At 39.7% G+C, this 19,766-nt stretch overlaps 1 protein-coding gene across 3 annotated transcripts in view; it reads right to left on the bottom strand.

Moving 5' to 3' along the window:
• LOC102289583 (serine/threonine-protein kinase PAK 3) overlaps nt 1-19,766 on the bottom strand; it is a 52,970-nt gene that overhangs the window by 27,378 nt on the left and 5,826 nt on the right. Inside the window, exon 1 of one of the 3 annotated variants that reach the window (XM_005922197.3) lies at nt 6,157-6,368. The exons of 1 other annotated variant lie outside the window; for it this stretch is intronic. The gene's annotated coding sequence lies outside the window, so the exon portion shown is untranslated. Of the gene's footprint in view, nt 1-6,156; nt 6,369-19,766 lie in introns of those variants that run through there. One more of the 3 variants, XM_005922199.3, reaches the window with a different exon arrangement.

The raw sequence follows: 19,766 nt of genomic DNA on the forward strand, positions 1-19,766 counted from the left end.
CACACACACACACACACACACACACACACACACACCATGTCATGTCTTAAACCTGCAGTGCTGCTTTTCTCATTGGCTGTAGATTTTTGTGTAAATATTGCAAAAAATATTAGGTTAGAAGACACTTTCTAAAATAATTGAATAAACTATAGTTACGAGTACTACTGAACAGCCAGAGCTGACAAAATTACCGTTCCCTTTGTGTTATGACAGTTTGAGTGGCTCTCTCTGTATGAGCTGGAACAGAAGTGCTTTTTAATTGAAGCAGTTTATCCTGTCAGGTGGTAAATTTCTATCAGATCTGAACTGCCAGCAGTATAAATGAGCTAAGCAGCATTGTTAACATGTGATAATTCCTTCCTGACAGAAAATTCTAACTGTATTCAAAGCACATTTCTATGACTAGTAGTTTATTTATGGGCATTTATGACATAACAGAGCAAACTGATCAATACTTTTCCTAACAGGATGAGCTTCCTCATTCCTCATATTCAAAAAAGCATCTCTTAGCCCATCCTGACAGCCCACCTCCAGGTAAAATTGTGTTGTGGTCAGAGTCTGCTTTACTTTGATGCATGAGCCTCACTTAGAGAATAGACTTAGCTTAGCAATAGACGATTCAGTTTCTGATGACTGAAAATCGACATTTAAGACCTTTATCGTTATTGATTAACCATGAGGTTACATCGAAGCAAGCAAATCCTGCTTCAATAGGCAACTGTTTTTAATGTTTGCTCCAAATCCATCGGTTAACTTTGCATCAGTTTCTTTACACTGACAGAAAAATCAAACTCAAATGCTTCTGCTTATTGGTCTGATGTATCTACAGTGGGAGTAAGAAGGAATATTGATAGAAGAACTGTGTTCCGGACTAATTTATATATCTGCTAGGGAAAAATTACTAGTAAAACCTCAGCTCAATTCTGCTAGTAGTACGAGAATAGAAAGTTCACCTGGCTACAGGAATCATTTAGCTCAAACTTGCCCAGTACAGCTGGCAATTGGATGGCATCCAGGTGAGATCATGTTCTCTCCATGAACAAATTTTTCCAGAGTTGAATGGGACAAGGGCGGAGAGCATCTCTTTTGAGAGGTTCCAGTCCAGGTCTTTTGATCTTCAACTGAGTGATTACTTCACACTTAGTAGTACACTCCAGGGCTGAAAGATTAAGCATGTGCTAAAAGTGCAGTATATCCAGCAACCACTTGAAGCCCACTGCAATTCAATAACAAATCCTAATACTTTCTTTTGTTAAAAATGACAAAACTACGGGAATGGCCTGATACAAAAAAATCCAACAACAATAAAACAGACAGAAGGTTAAGATTTAAATTTGGGGCTTGGCTACATTGGTTGAATGGGGACACTGATGTGGGCACCTGTCTTACCTCCACTAATTTGAGTCAGTGAACTGGATCTGTTAATCCAGCATTTTAAACATGATTATTAAACAAATATTATGGCTTACTGTGAGGTCCAGTCAAGGTTACAGATGCAGTTATTTAACCAAGCATGTAAAGGTTAGCTGCTAACTTAGCACTCCATCCCCTCTTCCAATTATGGTTACATCTGCTCTCAGAAAACGAAGATGATGATTTCCATAAGAGTAAAAGAAAACCTTCAAATGCCCAGTATAATATGTTCATCCTTAATAGAAATATATCAGATCAACCTGAGAAAATGTTTTACTGTAAAAGCAATACGACAGATTTAAACAAAAATCTTGATTTGTTATGTTCCTAAATGTATAAACTGCAAAATACTCAAGATGTCTAAAACATTTTACAAATTGGTATGAGGTTGAGGTAGGAAACCCTCAAATCCTTGAACAGAGCAGATGGTTGTAATCCACTGTTTTATTTATATGAAATAAAAACACTATTAATAAAGATTCATGAATCTTTAAATGTAAATTATAACCTCAACATGAATTCCAAAAAGAATAACAAGAGGCAACATTCACACACCTAGTTTTTCATTTTACAGGCTTATTACAGGTAAAAAGTCTCATGACTAACAGGTAATTTGTCTCAGTTTAGAATCAAACTATACTTTCATTTCTTTCTTCAAAGACTGCTGACCTGACTTTCTATACAACCCATAGCATGTCTAAGTACAGGTGAGCATCACATGTTTTATTATTGTCAGGTTTTTAAAAAAAAGGTACCACAGGGTTTTATCCACTATTGTGGGATGGATGAGCTTTTCCGAGGGCCATCTGGAGGCAGAAAGGGGCATGATTTCCCTCCTAAGCCAGCTGGTGCACCTGCTCTGAGTACCATTGAAAGGGCTAAGATGTACCAATTGTAATGACTGAAGGAAAGAGTGGAAACAGTCTCCCCAAGTGCTTTCTTTTTTTTTTTATTTATTCCAGCAAAGTATTCAAGGTCACTAAATAGTTTCCCCTGAAACTGTGCGAAGCGTTAAAAAGCTTTGTGGTGTGTTCTGTTTGTTCATCGCATAGTCTTACTGTTCTCTCACTACAGCCGACTGTGCTCTACTTTAATAACCTTTCCCCTGCTAAGTGCACAGAGCTACATTGTGGTTTTGCATAGGCAAACACTAGCATGGGACTAATATTTGTGTCAACAAGAGAATCAGCTGAGACACGCTCACTCTACTTCGATGCAACTGAGACCACAAACTGAAGCACTAGTAGTTCATCTGGAGGCAAAGCAGTGCGTCAACACTGCTCCAAGGTCTCCTCTACCTGAAGACACAAAGCTAAGATCATATGGACAAAAGCAAAACTTTTTCCATTAAAACTCTGCCCTGAATTTTCTTTGGCTCTCCAGATGTTTTCCAAACACACTAAGAATCTTTGATATACAATCATGAAAGATGGAGCAAATGTGAAGTTCTCTCATTAAGAAACAAAGCACATACAACCAGAATAATAATAAGAAAAGGTCTGAAAAGTGAATTTCAAACGATCAGGGAGTTACATCTTATAAAAGAGGAGATTAAACAGTCACCTTGTGGTCACAGTATCTGCAGATCATCTAGAGTCTTTTCGTTCTCTGGAAACTATTCCTACTTGATGGCCTTTAATATTTTTCTTTCTGTTCATCTTCAGACTTATTCAAGCTCACTCACTTCTCCAACTCTCTGCAAACCCATGACCAAGAGAAACTTTTTAATCTGTTAACCCACCCCCAACCCTCTCACTCCCCCTGCAAAATTTGATCCCTATATTCTCCACAGCCGGCATCCATCTGGAATATCCATCTTACTGTTAAGGCATTAGAACTTAAATACATCTGAAATATCTATCATGAGGCTACATTTGCGGTGTGTATTTGAAACATTATAAACTGCAGGCAATATCTTTTTTTTTAATGAACGCAGCCAGACAAACAACACATAAACAGATAGAATAAGCTTGCTTGTATATTTGTCTAAGTAGCAACAGACATCAAGTAGGGAGATTACACAGGGAGCTGTGTCAATGTGTCAGTGTGTGAGTGTTTCCTCTGTCTCTCTCCATCCATCTCTCCTGCTTACTCCCCTCCCCTTTCGGAGACAAAATGGCCAGATGGCTTGCAATCCAACATGCTAATCCACAACACAGACTGTAGCTCTGACACACCTACCATAAGACCAGTGCTCCACTCTCAACATCTATACCCTTAAGCACACACACGCATGTATACACACACAGGGCCAGTACACTTTCAGCATGAGTCCCAAACGATAACTTCACTTAACAATAGCAGAATAACTCATTCAGACTAAGCCCTCAACAGATGGAGGCTTAGTTGTATGTGTTTTGTGTGTGTGTGTGTGTCCTGCTATCATATTTCAGGCAGGCCAGTTAGCAGGCTACAGGCCAAGATGAGGTTCTGTGTCTACTGCTTTTGTTAGCTGAGGTGAGGTAAGAGAAGCCGAGTGTGTTGGGTTACACTGAGCAATGGAAAACATGGGGAAACCCAGAAGAGCACATAATACACATGGAAACAAACTGGCTGCCATAGTTATGTTTTTTTTAAATAAAGGATCATTTCAGTACACTAATGAAGTGCTGCTCCTATTGTGTTATTGATAAGATCACATTAAATAAAAACACTGCATTATTTTGGCTACTCGGGCCTAGGCAGATGAATCAATGAACATCACAAGTAAAAGAAAAGTACTAAAGTTACACAGTGGTCAGTTGGTCCCAAGTGGGGAAATCATTTGCATTAAAGTCAAGCCACAATATGCTTCCATTTTGCCAGCAGAGTGCATGTTTACATAACAAACATATGCTCGAGTCTATAATTTCACTTAGATTTTCAGTTAAACTGAGCATACTTTGCACTCATCAAAGAGTATAACACTTTGAGTGGAGATATCTATTTTATATAAGAGGTGCGTAACCAACTCACAGAAAAAAGCTCATACAGGTAAGAACGCGCTCTGTTGATGGTAAACAGCTACACGCACAGATACAAAATGGAGAGCTATTAATTGCCCATTTGCGTGTAATAGACCTGTGTCGATAACGGTGCGATGAATATATAATGCAATGTGGCATGTGAAGCAGAGCATCTAAGACTGGTGTGAAGCACAGCCAAGAGATCAGTGGAGACGAATTTTCCAGCGACAGCTTCGCAGATCAGTTCGACAGAGGGATGCATAAATATTAAACACTTCTACTCTGATGGTATAGCAAAACCTGATTGTCTCGCCGCCTTCTGATTGTGACGCTGCATTGGATTACCACTCTGTATCCGGCCGTTTTTCTGGAAAGCTTGGAGCTGGGTGATGTGCTACACTGGGAAGAAAAAATATTTAATAGACCAACCAGAGAGTTCTGGGCGTATATTAGATAAATTGTGATGGGGGAAAAAAGCCAATGGTTCTGCCTTGGTGTTGAGGAGTTTATATAGTAGACACCTTAAATATTTTAATGCAAAAATGTAGTAAAAGATGTAGTTTAACTGCTTGAAATGCAGTCATATTTGCTTGAAGTGTGGACAGGAGGATTAGTGTGAAAGGGCATGCAAGACATCGATCTCAATGTAAAAGGCCAATGTTCATAGCGAGCAACAGCTTCAGTAACCCCTCCCCCAATCCACTTTATAATCATCTCACCCTCCCTAAATCACTGATATGACTCCCTAACATCTTCCTCTTTCACACTAAAGCCAGACAACAGGTCTCCCATCAGGCCCTGCTTCTCAAGGGATGACTGCGCTTCCTGGGAGAGGAATCTGTCCTTCCTCTACGTTGGCCCGGACGGCAAAATTAAAATCGGCGCAGGTGATGGAGAGGCACACTTTGTACTGTGGCCAATTCTTCCATCATCCTCTACCACCGAGAGCTGTAGAAGAATCTGAGGTAGAATAGCTCAGCTTTCACACCACCGGCCCCCACCCCCACTCCGATCCCCAGTGAAGTCAGGTGACCAGATGTTGTATATCTCCCTGTCACCACAGCCGCCATGAAGCTGCTACACACATCCATGTTAAAGCGAGGAAGCGGAGGCACTTCACCGCTGTGTGGGTGAGAGATCACTGAAAGGCACAAATGGAAATACAACTCATTTCTTCTTGAAGCCCACTCTAGAGAGGCCATACGTGAGGCGGTGCAGAGATAACAAAAGAGCATCCATCAGCATATTAACCATCCATCCCCCCACCCCCCCACCCCACACACACCCACGTACCCTCCGAAGCATATACAGCTCACATCCATCCATAAGCCGCGGGTTTAAAGACCCAAAATAGCGTTGCTTCTTTTTTGTTTCAGTGTTGCCGCTGCAGCTGCTGCATTTCTCCAGGACTGACACACACACAAACACACACACACACACACAAACACACAAACCCACAAGGCCTGTACAAATGCCACCATTGATTTTTGCACCCCTCCTTCAATAAAGATGCTATTTGTGAGGCAAAAGGGAGTGTACACAGAAACAATGTGATGCACAGGATGGTATATAATGATATAAAACATGCCCGTGCCATCTGATGCAGGCATCCATTTCCATCTCGCCCTCACTGAGAGACTGCTGATGAAACAGCTGCCTCCTTAGCAGGGCAGAATGCAGAGTGGAGGAAGAAAAAAAGGCTACAAAGCACCCCTACATACACAGCCCCCTCCTCCTCTCCTCCTTCCTCTGCCTCCCCCTTCCACATCCCTTATTGCACACACAGAGAGGGAATTACCTGAAATATGTCTTCACATTCTCTTGCTCAGGTTACGCCTTTGGGCCCGGAGTAGTGGTAGATTCATCGCTGACCGTACAGTCCTAATGACAGTTTAAAGGCAGGATTGCCATTCTCTTGTCAGACCAGTTCCTGACCCTAAAAGCAAGCTTGTTCGGCAGGCTGGATGCTTCACTGGCTGCTCACTGTTCCCTAGCCCATGATGTCATCCACCCTGGTTTGCTGATTGGCTGAGGGATTGAATATTAATGCAGGCAGCTGGTCCAGGGGAGGGGAAAGACAACAGGCAGACACAGTTGGTTTTCTGGTTAACAGCTCAAAGCTGCAGAGGGAGTATGATGGGAGGATGGCATTATGCTGCACATTAAGCTCAAGACTGTTTCTGTTGCAAACACGGAAGACACTAAACACGATGCTAACCTGAGCTGTGAGTACATGCCGCTGTAACTTCAAAAAACATCAGATTTAATAAGAACAGAACAGCTTAACACAGGTGAGTTCATATAAACAATCAGAACTGGCAAAGCCTCTCAAACATTTCTGCTAGAATAGCATCAAAGTCAGAGAGAATTAATTTGCAAGAAAAGTAGAGATGACTTTACAGTTAATTGTAAAAAGAAAACAAATGCATCCAAACATTTTTATTATCATTATTATTATTATTATAATAATAGAGCTCTCAATTTACCGGTCGATCTACGTCCCTACCCTCACCTTTGGCCACGAGCTGTGGGTAGTGACCAAAAGAACGGATACAAGTGGCGGAAATGAGCTTCCTCCGAAGGGTGGCTGGCCTCTCCCTTAGAGATAGGGTGAGAAGTTCAGCCATCCGGGAGGGGCTCAGAGTAGAGCAGCTGCTCCTCCACATCGAAAGGAGCCAGCTGAGGTGATTCGGGCATTTGACAAGGATGCCTCCTGGGTGCCTCCTGGGTGAGGTGTTCCGGGCACGTCCCACTGGAAGGAGGCCCCAGGGGCAGACCCAGGACACGCTGGAGAGATTATATCTCTCGGCTGGCCTGGGAACGCCTTGGTGTTCCCCCGGATAAGCTGGAGGAGGTAGCTGGGGAGAGGGAGGTCTGGCCTTCTCTGCTTGGGCTGATGCCCCCGCGACCCAGCCTCGGACAAAGCGGAAGAAGATAGATGGATGGATTATTATATACTACAGCTACTGCTACTTTCAGCCTAATGGGTTTTCTTTGTCTTGCTTATTTAACAAATTAGTTGCTGTCGCTATGCAAGGATAAACTACCTACTTTGCATGTTCCCCATGTTTTTTTTTTAAAACAAAAACAAAATAAAATTTAATTTTCTGTATCAATGTTTATATATAAAGTTGCTTTTGTGGTTAGTGCTCTTATCATATCTATTTTAATGTAACTGAGAACATGTTTTAATGACAAATTAACATAATAACAGTGTTTGTTTTTTTTATATTAATATTTACCAACATTCATTTAGTTTGTTTGTTCCCCTACACCTTGAAATTTGAGATAAATCCACCAAACACTTGCAGGTAGTGAAACCGGAGTCTCTGAGTTCAAAAGCAGGCGAACACGACAACCAAAACTGTCGCTGCAGTTGCCCTAATTTGCCTATGATGTCATCCTTTTCCTCTATCTCACCTGTGATTGGCTGACTGGCACAGCATCTGCTCAGTCTCATGGCTAGTGCTTTTAGCTCAAGGTGGAGGCCTATCTGTGGCTCTGTGAATCATGGCTGGTTGTCCTGACAACCCCTGTAATGTCGATTCCTTGTCAGAGAGTAATATGGCTGTTCGGTGACGGTCTGTTCACTCAAATGGAGAACTGCAGGAAGATAATACCCCCTTGCAGTGCTTTCATTCACATTTGAAGGTAGCTTTTAAGATTTTTTTTTTTTTAAATGAACAGCAAATATATTTTCAAAGAAAACTAAAAAAAAAACAGCTTTGAATTATTTATTTAATAATTAGATTTTTTTTAGAATAATATTAGGTGTTAGTGTTTGGTAATAATCCTCAGGCTCTCAAATCTTGAGGATTTTACATTCAGGAATGATCTAGTGCACATTTATTTTCTGACAGTATACCTTTTATCTATTGCAGGCAAGTGTTTAGGATGAACTCATTAAACCCTGCCAATATAGAAAAGAAGGAAAAATGCTAATTTAGCTTAGCCACAAGAACATTTGAACTTGACAGGCGACTCCTGTTTCTTAACTGAGTGGTTTCGGCCCTGCTCCCACAACAAAACAACCTGGGTTGCATCGGAAATTAGTCAGGGGGATCGACTTACTAGGGAAACGCTTATAAAACCCTGCAGCCTGTTTTAACCACTTCTTCATTGATATAAATGACAAAACTTGTCATTAAGGTGACACTGAGGGCTGTAAAACGCTGTCTATATGGCGGAAAGTGTTAAAGCTGAAAATAATCTTTGCTCTTAAGGAAACAAAGGATAACTATACACTAAAAGGCAGATAGGCACACTTATAGAAAAGTGTTAAAATGACAATAAATCTGACAGCATAAGTAAAATGACAAAGCCTTTTCACCAAAGGAAAAAAATGTGTTTGAGGATAATACTGATTCTCAATCTATTTGGTATTAGTATCTTAATTTCATAACATCTTTTCAATTACCCAATGACTTTGCGACAGCAGTATCCACATTAAATATCCATTTTTCTGTACATGTGAGTGTATTTGTGAATAGTCAGCACCAAAGCCACAGCAAATCTGCCATTGCCAACATGTTGACAGACAAAATACTTTTGGCCACTTCAATGTCACCAATTTAACTGAAACCCACATAAACACAAATGGATGCAAGCTCTGGACTTGAGCTCATTTTTTGTGAGGTAGCAGTGTTTATTACTGAGCCACCATCAGGCCACAGCAGGAACCAGGAATGATCAATTCATTGTCTCAGATGTCCCATTTTTTTCCTGGGACTTTTGACCAACTGTGTTTATGAAATCGACCAGGCTCCACAGTTACAAAGCACTGCAAGTTTCCGACACTCACGAGGCCCTGCCCAGCTTCTTGACCTTCCACCTAATTAAGAAATGTGTGCCTATGCTAATATCCAAATGAACAAATTGTGTTTTACTCCTTCTCTTTTTGTTTTGAGTTAAATTACCAGGTAAAATGAAAAATGAATAAAGGATTATACTTTTCACCTGGATTAATGTGCTTTATGTGGCCCATGAGAAAAGAAGGCCCTTTGTCTCCTGAAAAAATAAACAATCAAACAAAACAAAACCCAAACCAGGATGGCAACAATGATTAGAAAGGGCACAGACCTCCTACTAAAGCCGGTGTGCTTCTTTCACAGCCACATGCCCTTTAGAAATGCTGTACTCATACCTGCTACCCCATTATAAATCCCAATGGATAAGCATGCATGACATGTTTTAATTAGGATCAGCACAACAAATGGTAATAAGAACATTTTTTAGATTTACACACATTAAGCTTTTCTGCTTCCATCAAGAATTGTGCTGTATTTGTGTGTTGCCATTACTAATATATTTTCCATTCTCACTGCTGCAGTGAATCACGCAATACTTTTCTAAATATGTGCTCCTGTTTACTTAAACTTAGCTCAGCAATACACAAGGCAAATCATTTCCTAATGCTTGGCAGTAAAAGCTCAGATCACGAGCCGACAGGACAAGTCGCAGCTGAATCTCAGAGGAGCATGATTTACTAGTATCCATAGGCTCCTGTCAGTGATCAGGTTTATATAAAGAATCCTATAAATATCCTTGGACGCAGAGCGCATCTCTGTGGTGACATTTTGTAATAAGCCCTGTCTGAAATTTACTAGTGTTGTAGACAGAGAAAGATGAGTTTCTACATATATCTACATAGAATCTTGTCTAAAACATATACAGTGCAGTGAAAAACTATTTGCCCCCTTCCTGACTTACTCAAAGATAACCGACTAACCACACTTTTTGGAAAGTGGAGTTCAGTTTCGGTATCTTGATTACTGCAAGACAGAGTCTAATCAATAACTTACTTAAATGGAACCTGTCTGACAAAGAAGTAGACTCAATAACAGATAACTCAAGAACAGATAAGAAACACAGTCATTGATATCTATCAGTCTGGAAGGGGTTACAAAGTCAATTCAAAGGCTCCACTACTGTGAGAGCCATCACCCTCTTTAGCCTGACGCCATAAGCCATTTCTGGGTCCAAACTCCTCTTCAGTTCACAAAGTGAAACAATCACTGCAGCATCGTTGAGAGTTACATTCTTTCATCTCTAAATAAATTAATGATCAGTGTGGCTGCTCTACCAGGTGTAAGCATCCAGGCATCCATTAAAAACAGGATTTATGAAGTTTAACGAAGTTAGCTCGCTAGTTTCGATGAACGCCAACTCCCCCAATAAAAGTTAAAGATCGAGTCCCTGAGTGGCAGACACAAATGGCAGTAAAAAGATGCTAAAAACAGACCAAACTTCGGTCGGGAGAACACCTGAGATGATCCATCCCCACATGAGAACCCAGAGCAACTTCTGAAGAACTACAAGCTTCATTTGTCAGAGTTCATGATTCAACACCAACAACAAAGAGACTGGGCAAAAATGGCACCCATCAGAGAGATTCAAGAAGAAAAAAAAACCTCATCTCAAAAAGCCTCGTGTCACATTTGCTGTAAAAATATTGTGATGATTCCCAAGACTTTGTGAAAATATTCTGAACTTTTCTGAAATGTTTAGGTCTCATTACATCTGGCATAAAACTAACACAGCATTTCATAAAAAAGATAAAAAGATCCTAACAGTCAAACATGGTGGTGGTAGTGTAATGGTCTGGGGCTGGACCTGGAAAACTTGCCCTAACTGATGGAGACATGAATTCTGCTCTCTGCAAAAACATTTTCAAGAAGAATGTCTGGCCATCAGGGTTTGCCTTAATAATAATAATAATAATAATAATAATAATAATAATAATAATAAGAATGGATTGGATTTTATATAGTGCTTTTCAAGGCACCCAAAGCGCTTTACAATACCACTATTCATTCACTCTCACATTCATACACTGGTGGAGGCAGCTACAGCTGTAGCCACAGCTTCCCTGGGACAGACTGACAGAAACGAGGCTGCCATATCGCACCATCGGCCCCTCTGGCCAACACCAGTAGGCGGTAGGGCGAAGTGTCTTGCCCAAGGACACAACGACCAAGACAGACAGAGCTGGGGATCGAACCGGCAACCTTCCGGTTACAAGATGAGCTTAATTAGAATATTGCATTTTATATTTACCCAGATTATCTTTGTAATATCAAACATTTAAGCATTACAAATACGGCACAGCTTCTGTATCACGTGGTATAAGGCTCCGCCCTTGTCATTTGTTGAGCAGGAAGAGTGAGCGCTTGTTTTCATGCAGATTACGTCCCGGATCAAAATGCGGTACAATCGTCGTCTTTTTTTTTTTTTAAATCGTTGTCATTTGGAAATGAGATCGCACATAAGTATGAATCGAGATCGCGATTTTCTAACGATTAATCGTGCAGCCCTACTACAGTATATTAATAAAGTAGGTTCTGACAAAAACAGAGCCACAAAGTGGTAATTTAAAGCATATTGCCAGCTTATTTCACTTCAGTGCTCTTTTTCCTCCCTTTTTCCTCACATGTTAAAATTTTTTCCTTTAAACCAACTTCCAAACTGGCAAAATGAAGCCATTGTAGAAGTGCCAAGAACTAGAGTTAAACACTACATGAATAGACCTGTTAAAATACCCAGGTAAACACAAGATTTTAAAAAAATAATAATAATTTTTTATAACAAACTGGTACATTGCCTTCCCCTTCATAACAACTGTACTGTGTTTGTTCTTAATAACTTCTGCATATGGATTATGTTAATTCTCATAGCTAGGAGTGTAGCAGCCTTAACTGACAGCTGTGCTATCACACTGGTTTCCATACACTATTGCAGACTAAAATTTGAGTATTTTATTAGTCTGATATCTGACTCACAGTAGAGCTGGGCGATATGAGATTTTTTCATATCACGATATGTTTTTTTCATTTCAGGCGATAACGATATCTATCACGATATAAGCCAAATAACTATATTTGTAAGATTTAAATGTGCCGTTGCTCACAAGTAAAATGTGAAATAATCAGCAGCTTGTTTTTATTTAAATATTTATTTCCCATAATAAGTTCAACAGGGTAGATGTACTTAAGGAACATGAGACTTTTTCAGATAAATAAAGGCAAATATTGCAAACTACACAAAAGGCAGCCGCTAAAGCGTTTAAGTTTCAAAATAGAACAAACGAAACAGACTAAACTGTCAATTCCACTTAGAAACAAAATATTAATTCTAAAAATAAATCTTAGTTTGTTTTACAGAAGAACAGACAAAACTGACTAACTTTTGTCAATATCAAATAAACTGAGAACTAAAAGGAAATTCTCAATCTCTCCTTGTTGTATAGCTTAGCTTTTCAAACAGTTTTAACAGTTACTTTAGTCTGACAAAAGCCGAATGACGAATTAGCGCTTCCAGTCAGAGACTGAGGCTACGTCCACACGTACACGGGTATTTTTGAAAACGGAGATTTTCCGTTTTCGTTTTAAAAAATAATCCCGTCCACACATAAAGGCAGAAATGAAGGAAAACGCTGCTATGAACATGCCAAAGCAGCAGGTGGCGCTAGATTCCTAACCGTGCAGAAATGTTGGCCAATCAGAAGTCTAGAAGCCTCGGTGGGAAAAAGTAAACAAAGCTGGGGCATAGAAGCAGAACCGAGTCGTATGTGTGGAGGGACAGTAACTGTGTGTATATGTAAGCATTTAAACACTGCAGAGAGTAGAATTAACAGTAACAGTATTGTAGAAATTCATTTCACCGAAACAATAACGTGGCGCACAGTGTGACGCATGCACCAGTTTATTGTATTTCCAGACTTGCTTTCGGCACAATTTACAGTGCACGCTACTCTGTTTTTTGTCAGACTTGAAATAGCCGAAATACCTTCACACTACGGAACTTCTATGGCTCTTCCGTTCGACAATCTCTCCGGCATTGGAACCATCATCTGTTTTCTCTTCGGTCACGCTCGGTTGATTTTTCTAGTCGGCACACTCATTTCCTCCATTACCCGCTGGCTGCTTCCCAAACAAACACACGTGCGGCTTGGCACTTGTGCTGTACGTAACAAGTCACGCGACGTGACGCTGCGGCTGTGATTGGTTCGGCTCTGCGCTACTTAATTTGGATTGGCTGACCTTTTTTTTTTTTTTTTTGAGGACAAGAGCGGCGAGGTCTATCGCGATAGCTTAATTTCTCTATCGAGTAAAAGTTATATCGCGATACATATCGTTATCGTTCTATCGCCCAGCTCTAACTCACAGATATATGAGCTTATGCACTGCACCTAAATGTTTTATAGATGCAGCTTTCCAGCATAAGTCTCCTTCCTCAAGTACACAAGTATCTTTCATTTTGGAAAAGATCTCAAACCTCGGGAAATGCAAAACAAGAGCTACAGCAACAGGTGTCGATACTGTAGAGAATATTGGCCAATCAGAAGCTTATGAACAATAGCATACACAATCTGACATCAAAAAAGACATAAAAACATCAAAAGTGTGCACCTTTAAGTTATATTTCTTTTTTATTATCCACATGTAATCGATGAAATGGAGATTCTGAAAATCATCAACCTAGAAAAATCTTTCAAAAGCTTGATTTTCAGTCAACAAAATTGTTTATTTCTGGACAAAAATGCATAGAAAAAGTTATGTTTTCCAAATACCTTGTATGTGAATATGTAAAGGGCTCAATGTGCAATTTTTGCTTCAGCAGGAAATCTACGTATTAACTTACAGTGTAACTGGAAAGCCTTCTTTACCCTATGACGTAACCACCCATGTAATCTGACATGCATCTCCTGAGAAATATAACTATGTGTCGGGGTCCACACAGCCCATAATGCTTCTTATTGGTGTGGAAGGTTATGGCGTAAGGTCCTTTCCTCCCATCATCTCTAACCGGTCACAGCAGATGGCTGCCCCTGCCTGAGCCTGGTTCTGCTGGAGGTTTCTCCCACTTAAAAGGGAGTTTTTCCTTCCCCTTGTTGCCAAGTGCTTGCTCTCATTGGATGATTTAATTGGTGGGGTTCTCTCTCTATTATTGCAGTGTCTCTACCTTACCATATAAAGCACCTTGAGGCGAGCGCTGTTGTAATTTGGCACTATATAAATAAAACTGAAGTAGACTGAATTGAATTCATGGTGGGATCTCGATTACTGCGGAACATTATTAACAAGCCTAGAATATATTTGTTTTCATGACATGTGACTCATTTCAAGGAAAATGTAGATTCATCTTCTAAGCCATACTTGTCGCGATGCAGTGTTGTTTGATGACGTGTCTTATCAGCAGGATACTGTATATATTTAACACCACATAGGCAAGTAACATTAAAGGAGTGAACTAGTTTTTCCAGTATCTTACACATACTGCTATAAAGAATTGTAAGATGTGGATTTATTATTTATTCTTTAAAGGTTTTTGCCTTCTGAGGAAAAGGAAAAGGAAATGCAAAGAAGCTTTCCAATCCTGTTCCACCTTTTTGATCTCAGGGTGAACCGCTCTGGTAACCAACTCTGTAAAGCCAGTGATCAACAAAAACATCACACATTTTGCAAGCATAACTGTCTGCAATATAAATGTGAAATGTCATCACGGCTTGTGTACAGCATTTCCTGAGGATTCTTCTTCATCAGTCCAAGAAGAATGAAGCCTTTCACTGGGCAAAATGGAAGGAAGACATTTGAGATGATGGGTTCTTTGGTTTGGAATCAAATAATCACAGCAGTGGTAAATCACTAGTGTATAAAACATATCAAATTAAGGTTTAGATTATCACATTATGGTAGCGCTCACTGCGCCTTGGGAGAAGAGGTAGAGGGAATCTTCAGAGAGACTTTTAAGCCTCACAGGAAATTATATATATATATATATATATATATATATATATATATAGCAGAGGTGTATGTAAAAAATGTAAAACCCCCAAAGACAACTTTGATTTCTTGTATGGGCATCAATAAATTATTTTAGCAACTACACAATGCTAAAATAATTGTTAATGCTGATTAGGTTCATGTAGTTTAGGAACGCATACTTTCTTAGCATGCTTGTCTTTTGTTGTTTTCATTCACTAAATTTTACCATATCAAATTACCTCGTCTAAACCCTCCACTGTGCACTGTGTCATGTATAAGACACTCATCTGTGCAACAACCACAATCAGAATAAGTTTCTGTGTATGCTGGCGCAGCTGAGATTATCCCCCCAAAGGAACATAATTGAGGTCAGTGGGCCTCTATCCTGCTGATTATGACTAACCTATTGATAGGTTACGACAGGCGCTCATTAAGCCTGCTCATTTTTCAGAGTGAAAAATGCTGAACTGTAATGTAAGCACAGAGAGCAGAGCACAGTAATTACAGATTACAGCATGGTTTAATGTTGTGCACTTAACATAGCTGTTTTGCAATGATTTTAAATGCAGACTCTATTACGTTTTTCTCCCCCAACTGGTCTATTCAAAGATGATGCGAAGGCTGAAAGGGAGAATATATTCTGCTACTCTGTGTTTTGGATCATGGATGGTAGGCTGTGCCACACTGTTATCCATGTGGGTGGTGTGGCGCTGGTGTGAATGGAGTCTGGTCTTTTTGATATTTTGTGTAGAGTAGTGTGCGCTACTCTGAGAAGAGTAACACTTATACGATGTGTTTAGTGTAATGTAACAGCTATAAAAATCAATTTGATACATTTGTTCTGATAAAAAAAGGTAATAAATAGATGTTAGTGTTAAATAGTATGCACTCAGCACAGTCTCATTCTGCTGTTAAACACATTAACGTTTACCATTCAGGACACTACAGCCTCTGATAGATGCAGTGTGGGAAATCTGGTCTTTTGGTGGAGTGGGTAGGTGTGGGGGGATTTGGGGTCTCAGTCTTTAAAACAAGGCTGCAGACTGTTCAGTATTACAGTGGTATGTAACAAGCTTGGGCTTAGCAAAACACTTTTAAATGACTAAAATTCTGATATAATAAGTCATCAGTGTAATTCATTTAAAATGGCATGGTGTTACATCACATTTTTAAACACAATGAAAAAAGAAATTCTGCCTAAAGGCCACAAGATTACCTTATGAAAATGCATATTAGTCTTGCACTGTTTGGATCCCTTTGTAACCCAATTATAACAAAGGAAGGCTGTAAACGACGGTTTAAAAATCATAACACTAAACCACTCTTGTACATTATTTCACTGTTATTGCAGCATAGAGGTGCAGGTTTATCATTCGGTGTAGCATTGTGAAATCACACTCAAACAAAACACTGACCAAGGACATCAGCTCTGATGCTGCCAAGACGAGGCTCAGGGACACACCTTTGAATTTAAAACAGGTGTGAGGAGGCAAATGAAAGACCTCTGGGAATCAGTTAGTGTGTGTGTGCATGCGCGTGTGTGTCTAGAAACAAGCTATTTTTTCGTGGCAGCTGTAATGCCACTGTAACCACAGTCTATCAGATCATACTGTGTCCTCTTGTCTTGTTTTGGGGCGATCTGGCTGATCTAGTCCTCCCTATCCATATGCATCAGACTTTCTTGGACAAATACACACTCTGCAGGCTGTCTCCCCTCATGGTTATTCACAAACTACGAGTGTGCAAACAGGGTGTCCATATTTCACGTCACCTTTACTGACATTTCTGTGTTGCATAAACCCCGCTGCACGCTTGAACTCTGCCCACTTGCCTGTCCTCGCTCAAGCCTTCTGTCAATATTAATCAGTGCATAGCAGCTTTGCATACGCGCACCTATCAACTCTCAAAGGGCAACGCAGCACAAAAGTACTATCCATGACAACACTGGTCTGAAAAAAAGCCCCTCCCACTGACAGCTGGCTTATTGTGTGCAGTCGCTCTGAAGCGGCCTTGTTTCCCTTTGCTTGGACAGTTCAATAACTAATCTCAATGCAGCCAGCAGCATGTAGCTTTGAAAATGAGGAGGGCATGCCCAATGGAAAGTCATAATCTGCTTGTCAGTGTAGTGTCAGTTTACTGGTAAGCTAGCTTGTCAGTTCACGAGGATTCTTAGATGGGTTACTGTGCACACCTCATTATAGCTGCATAATACTTAATAGAAAGACAAGATGAGAATTTTTTTTTTTTTACTGAATTTATGATGAAAGGGCATATTCCTCCAAAAATTTTCCTTGCGTGAGAATGTGAAGGCACCCCAAAAGACTTTTCTTTTAACTTTAAAGTTCAACAGTCTGCTGTTTTAGGGAGAAAATTTTGAAAATATTTACCTAATTTGACTTTTGAATATTTTGCAACTTACCGGTACCCATCCTTTAATCTTTTAGACTCTAGAAAATAATTAGTGTTATTTAAATCAAAAGGTTATCATGTCCGGTTATTATTCCTGAAATTTCAAATGACATTTTGATATGTCACTCTATTATTCCCACTACAATAATGGACTTAAGAAAGGGCAGTTTGGTCCTTGAGTTCATTCATCCATCTGTCACATCTCAGACACCCAATTTCATCTAAGCTCAGTGGGGATGATGCATGTCACCAAAGCTTTACTAATTAGCTCAAGGAGGTCACAGCATCCACCTCCTTTGGTTGAATGCATGAAGAATATACTGCAGAATATGTTATCCTATTTTGGTGGACAGCGACTTGAAAGAAAATACATTTTCTGTGTCATTATTCTGCTATGTGCAAAAATCTTGAGCAATTCCTCATTCTTTATATTTTTAGCTAAGCTTTCTGTAGTTTTTCTTTGGACAGGTAAAACAATATTGAAGCCGTTCACACTTACCTGACCTTTCTTTACAAACACCCAAAAATGCACCTAAATCAACGCAATGTAGCAAAGAACTAATTTTAAATGGCATCTTTAGGTACTTTGTTACCAGCAGCCTTTTGCAAAGACAAATAATACACACTGAATGAACAATGTCAAAGGTTGAGCAGTTTGACAGGCATAAAATAGCATTTTGCACCAACAAGACAACTACCAAAGAGCTATTAGATGATAACTTGCAGTATATGGGCATGGTGTGCAACTTGATTGCCAATAGCTTCATTTTCAGCATGACATTCATTCCAAACACACCGCCAATGCAATAAAAAGCATACATGGTTAAAGAAATTACAAGAAAGCTTGCCTAAGAGAGTTACAAATAAAGACTTTCATAACAAACATTTACTGTAAAGCTTGTTAGAATAGTGCAAACTCTGTTTTTGCCTTATATGCTGTATCTCCATGCATGTTTGCATATGTTCTGCATTTTCCTTGCAAAATATAGAGAGATGGCTCAGTACTTTGGCACAATACTGTACCTTGTTTTTATTTATTGTTCATGCGGTCCTATACTTTTTTTTTTGCAATGCACAATTTAAATGTAGCAAAAACTAAAATCGTATTTCAATTTGAATCATTAAAACTGTGCTCATCACTCTGCCAACATTGAATGAATTGTGCATCAAATTTATAGTTGTTAGCTAAGTCAAGACATGAGTCATAATACCTCCAATATATCTTATGACAGCGACACTTACAATAGCATGCTGACCTGTCAGTGATCCCTTGGTCAACGGTTACTTACAATGACATCACACACAAAATCTGAACACGCAGAGCAAACAGTGGATGTTCCTGAACACAAAGCATCAAGGCTCGTGCTCTTGATGTACAGCCTATTGGGCCACAAGAACCATGTGTAGTCACCACTTTCTGCTTGGACACACACTAACAATTGGACACGTCTGGAGTGCTGGGGCCCAGACCCTGAGGAAGGACAGATGGTGCCCGGGATTGAGGACCGCACCCTCATTAGCATGAGAAAAGAGAAAGACAGAGGCGGGGGAACAGGTACCCTCTCTTCTGTTTTCCACTTCTATAAAGATTAGAGGCTGGGGGTGACTCATTTACCCAGCAGACTCTAAGGCACTGCTTTGGAACCCAATTATAAGAGGATACTGTCAACTCTAAGGGAAAGAACATCAAGCGTTAGGCTCCTGTTTCTATTTAGTGCGGCTTAAATCAAAAAAGTTTTCTTAACTATATTGAAGCATTCTAGTTTATTATTATATTAGCCTCCCAGAACACCTAAATAAAGAGATTTGTGATATTAAAAAGATTACTGTACATTTTCAGTGAGATAATCAAAACACAATTATTTTCAAATATATTGCGATTCTAAGTTTAAATGTCAATAAAAGGTTTTAATATAATGTATCTCACAAATTCAAACTTTTACAGATTTTTTTTGAGCGATAATAGCGTCTTCCAACATTTCACTAGAGGCATCGTTTACCTGAAGACTAAAGTTGGCACAGCAGCAGTGCCGGAGCCTCTCTGTGGTTGGAATGAGGCCGTTCTGTTGTATAGACTCATTAGTCATACCAACCGCAATCTGAGAATTTCTCATGACTACAAAACTACCTTCTCAAAAGCAATGCCTTCCTTTATCTGCTAAAAGCTAAAAGGTAACATTTAGGATTCAATGTTTCTGCAGAGCAACAACAGTAACTGCAACATGTTAAGCCAGAA

Source organism: Haplochromis burtoni, unplaced genomic scaffold (assembly GCF_018398535.1).
Source record: "Haplochromis burtoni strain Fernald_Lab_line unplaced genomic scaffold, NCSU_Asbu1 Contig_56, whole genome shotgun sequence".
NCBI classification, from domain to species: Eukaryota; Metazoa; Chordata; class Actinopteri; order Cichliformes; family Cichlidae; genus Haplochromis; species Haplochromis burtoni.